We start from the raw sequence: 5,122 nt of genomic DNA on the forward strand, positions 1-5,122 counted from the left end.
TGCTCCTCGGACTCTGAATTGTTTTAGAACTCTTTTAGAAAAACATAGAGTCATAAATTGCTTCTTCCTCTTTATTTTCTCCCTAAGACTATCTCCTTATTTATTATGGTGCAATTTCCCTGCTTCTGGTAGTATGTGTTTCCTAAGTCTGTGAGGCAGGCAGTTTTAGAAAGGTATATTGCAAAAGTTTTGATGATACCATTCTATACTCGACTTGCCCTTCCTTCAAGTTTTTCTTATGCACTTCCCTGTCCTACCTAGTTTCTTTAATGGATTATAAACTTTTGCTTCATCTCACTATACCTGCACATGCCCATGACCAACCTCATGTTGGTGCCACTGTGTGAAATAGTGTTTGACTTGTAAACAAATATGCAAATGGGTTCTTTCCCCTTAAGCATCCTTTGTGCCTCTTCGTTCCACTAATTCATTTTAGGATATTGATCTATCTCTTTTGAGTCTAGAGTTGTAGGGCTTGATCTTCCAAGGCTTTGGGAACATCTTGTGCGTGTGCTCCAGATTCCAAAGTCATGAAGAGACAGCCATTGCTCTGGAATGAACAAGTTGCTTAAGTCAAAATGCCACCCTTTACTCTTTTTTTTCCCCACTTGAGTTATGCCTGAAGTGCATGACTTGATCTTTGTTTTTAATACTATGGCCTTGGTACAGGTTGAACTTCAAAAACTATCGTTATGTCCTGGTCTTTGTTTTTGCCATCGAGGAGATCAACAGGAGCCCCCAGCGGCTCCCCAACCTGTCTCTGGGTTTCCATGTCTACAATTCCTTCCACAGTGATGTCAGCACCTTGTCACCAAGGTGGTTATCGGGATGGGGTCAGATGATCCCTAATTACACCTGCCAGGCACAGAACAAGAATGTGGCTGTCACTGCAGGAACCACACCAGCATTCTCTGCCCACATTGCGACACTGTTGGAGCTCTACAAAATACCACAGGTATGAGCGTGGTGGAGGGATGGATCTGGAGGGACTGACGTTTTCCTCCTTGGTGAAATTCTGTGGCCACTCATGTGGAAAAGAAGAAAGTGGTTTTGCATGTCTCCCTAATAGGAAAAAACCTACCACAGATAGTTCTTGAAATGGTGGATTCATTATTTTGGTGTGTGAATCTGAGAGAGGGATGAAGTAGCCAGAGGCTAGCATCACTGTCTAAAGCAGACCACAGGAGCTTCTGGAAGTGTGGTTGCCCAAATTCTCTCAAAGGAGTGGAAGCTAGATATTCTGAAATAATCATACCCTAGTTACTTATCGAATAGTTAATAAAATTTTATATGTAAACATGTACTTAAAACCACTTTACACTCTTCAAATGCTTTACAAATAGTCACAAATTTAATTCTAATATAAGTCAATGAATAGGTAACGTTATTACGGGACTTTTTAGAGATATAGAAACTAAGATGGATAGAGGTTATTTAACCTTCTCAAGTGCGTTAAGCTAGTCACATTAGAGTCAGGATTTGAACCCAGGCAGTCTGGGTTCAAAGCCAAGCTTCCCCTCAATCACTTCTACCATCAGATAATATTGCTTCATACTCACAGTGTTAGCACCAAGAATGTAAGTTTAGCTAGCTGATCATATGAATTTTGTTGAAATTCTGTTTATTTTTCTTCCAGAGAACTCAATATGGAACACTTTTTCTCTTTTGATTCAGACAACCTATGGAGATTTTGATCCTGTACTGAAAGGTAAGGACTAGTTTTCTGCTCTCTATCAGATAGCTCACAAGGACACATCTCTAGTCTTCAGAATGGTCTTATTGTTGACACATTTTGGCTGGACCTGGGTAGGAATCTTAGTATCACTTGATAAAAAAGGTGAGCAATTCCTCTGGGAACTTAGAAGAGAGATGACTATGAACGGTGCCTGCCTGTGACTAAGATACCTGTGAGCAAGAGGACGTACACTTCAAAAGATTGGACATGCATAGCCAGAAGCACAGACTCATCAGCCAACGTGTTTATCATTTATGGTGACACAAGTAGATTAATAAATGTGAGCATTGCAGGAAACCATTATTTAACCACTCAGAAGGTGTGGATCACTACACCACAGTGGGATGCTTCTTTTATTCCACGTCACCACTTTTTCGATACCTACCATGGGAGTCTTTCCTTTGCACACCAGAACTTTGAGATATCTGGATTTAAACACTCTCTATGGACAGTTAGCCCCTCTAAATACCAAGAAGACTTTTTCTTTACCAAATGATGCCTTGAACATTTCAACTGCTCACTTGCAGGAACTGAATGTGGAAATTTTTGGAGTGTCCATTCAATGCCTCCCTGGAGTCTCTGCCAAAAGAAACATTAGACACGACTCTGTCTGGATCCAGCTACTACATCTATGATGCTGTGGATGTGGTGGCATGAGCCCTCCATGAAATACTTCTTATAAAAGCAGAACCGGGGTCCATAATGGATGCAGGCCAGCTCATGCTTTTCCCTTAGCAGGTAAAATTCTCCCTTAAATAGGATTCTCATTATTGTTCTTTTAGGATCCGAGAGTTATTTTATTTGGGTATCGAATTGTGATTGTCACATTGTCACAGATCAGCAGTGACTTGTGCATAATGAATTACTGTTCTTTCTTACAGGTTGCAAGTAAACCTCTAATGATTGTAGGGTCTAATTAGCAACAGTGTCAACTCTTTTAACTAGAAATAATTGATTAAAAACTTTCACTGTGAGAGGTAAGCGTTCAAGAGAAAACAATGACAATTCATCCCAGGGAATTAAAAAATTCAGGGATTTCCAAAATCTAGTTCTGGCCCTATCCCTTGATATCTTAAATGCTTCGGGGGAAAGGACAATTTATTTGAACTTCCTGCATTTTTCTAGAAAGGCTACTGATAGCTAAATAAATATTTCCCCATTGAAATTTAAAATGACTTTTGGAAGCAAGGAGTTTGATCCCCTTTTTACAGATCAGAACCCCAATACTATGAAATATATTTTAATTCCCCAAGTCCTTATCAATTCTATTTAGATGAATTTGTACATGAACCTAGACTTTTATAAATCCAAAACCTATGAATAATGTGTCATGAAACTCTTGCTTTCAGGTATGAGGAAGTGAATGTCATGTTAGATCTAAATACACACATTTGTTGTGAATCTATATTTGTTCATGTATATATACAACCATATATATAGTTATGTATTATACAAATATCAGTTGTACATTTATATAGAAATTATATCAATTAATGCGTGAAGATTCTGTACTAGGAGCTTTCATCTCTTCTCTCTCATTTAATAAAATATTTTGTTCAAAGGTAGGAAGAAGCAGGCTGTCTTTGTCTCTTCTTGAGGTCGAGGAAACTCCCTAGCACCCCTAAAGCAAACCTCATTGCTCAAGGTGCAGCTCAGGTTTAGCCCCACAGCACTCCCTGGACGTGGAATCTTCAGGAATGGTTTAAACCTCACCATGTGCTCTCTGAGGGCAGACAAGAATGCCTGCTTCCTTAAGCATGCAGAATAGTAAACACTCCCCAAATTGAACTTATTCAGAGGATGACTAATATAGAGGGGAAAAAATCTAATTGCTGGGCAACTCAGTATCCCCACCAGTTCGAATCTGGGTTTTCTGCCTTCAATTTCCATGCTCATTTCATTTCCCAATTATGTCTCCCTTTTAGCTCCACCCATTCCTAAGAAACACCCAATTTAAAAAAAGCACTGGAGCTCACGTGTCACTGGATGAGAAAAGAAACTCTGTGTCACAGCATGTAATTCTGAACTATATGATTTTCCTAAAGGTCTTGGACTTCAGGTGAAAGTAAGGGAGTTTGTTCCCCAGGAACCACGTGGTCAAGGTTTCATCACACATGAGGAGCTGATAGACTGGGCCATGCGATTCAAAAAGGTTGCAGACAAGTCAATCTTGGATTAATCATCTACATCACAAGATAGAGAGCATATATGAAAATAATGGTGAAATCATTTAACTCATAACAAAATTCTCATTTGTTGATATAATTTTTCTTACTGTCCAAGAGATATTGAAAGGACACTTGTAATTAAAGAGATATTCCGGAATTTTGAAATGCTTTATACATTACAGCAGGACAGTGAGGCTACCAATTTAATAGGATGAGCTGATAAAAAATTGATTGAATTCCCATTTAAGCTGAAAAAGTGTCAATCTCACGTGCTTGCAAATTTATTGCTCTGCATGCATTGTGCCCTGAAGATATAACAGATGCTGATGACCTAGACTTTTGATGATTTAAAGATACAATTCAAATTGTCTTTTGCCATACGCTTTTCTTCCAGAAAACAAATTTTATTCTCTTTAACGAAAATCAAAAGAATTGACATTGAGGGGTTTTTTTTAATATTTCAATATTTTATTAATTTTCCTTATATTTCCATCTCTTCATCCCAACTTTATACATTCTTGTAGAAAAATTCACCATCAGAAAAAAAGATTCTTTTGGCTCCCAAGGAACTGCATTCTTCCTCTTCTTCAGATTTCCCTTTAGAACTCAGTCTTGTAAGCCATCCCTCAAGATGCTATATTATATCATTCAAGCCTGTCCCTGTGTCTTTGGTGTATAATCTACCTGACATTAAATACATTACTAAATAAATTCAATAATTACAATTTGTACTAATCAAACAATTCTCATATAAATGCATTGTATGAATTAAAATATTATTTTTTATTAAGGTAAAATCTGCTTATAGTTCAAAAAAGTAATCCTGGAATACCATATTCAGAATCACATTTGTTATGGCCAGATGCCCCATTCCATAAAACAAACAAGTGTTGGGAACTCTTTTCTGCAGATTGACCTTGATTTTATTTTGCTTTCCCTGGGTGCATCAATCATGTCAAATCTTATAGGTGATCTCTAAGATAAGTTTTGAGGTAATTTAAACAATATTATCAATTATTCAATATTATTAAATAAAAAAATATTATCCAATTATATAGTATTGTTCAGTATCATCAATAATTCTCTTCTTTCAAACTCCCCACTCTGGGTGTAGGACGTTCTGTCAGCCAGGATTCAGGAACATCCCTCAGGAAGAGAGAGCTACCTGCTGCTTTGTCTGTGTATTGTGCCCCGAGAGAGAAATATGTAATCAGACAGA

The 5,122-nt window shown here is 37.7% G+C and overlaps 1 long non-coding RNA gene across 2 annotated transcripts; it reads left to right on the forward strand.

Moving 5' to 3' along the window:
- The first annotated feature begins 820 nt into the window (after positions 1-820).
- On the forward strand, positions 821-5,122 carry LOC131403959 (uncharacterized). 2 transcript variants are annotated; one of them, XR_009219669.1, is made up of 5 exons: positions 821-955; positions 1,637-1,708; positions 2,617-2,712; positions 3,661-3,800; positions 5,018-5,122. It is a non-coding gene; the product is annotated as an uncharacterized LOC131403959 (long non-coding RNA). The 2 variants fall into 2 exon arrangements; XR_009219670.1 differs by lacking the exons at positions 2,617-2,712; positions 3,661-3,800; positions 5,018-5,122 and adding an exon at positions 2,263-2,322.

Source organism: Diceros bicornis, unplaced genomic scaffold, assembly GCF_020826845.1.
Source record: "Diceros bicornis minor isolate mBicDic1 unplaced genomic scaffold, mDicBic1.mat.cur scaffold_97_ctg1, whole genome shotgun sequence".
NCBI lineage: Eukaryota > Metazoa > Chordata > Mammalia > Perissodactyla > Rhinocerotidae > Diceros > Diceros bicornis.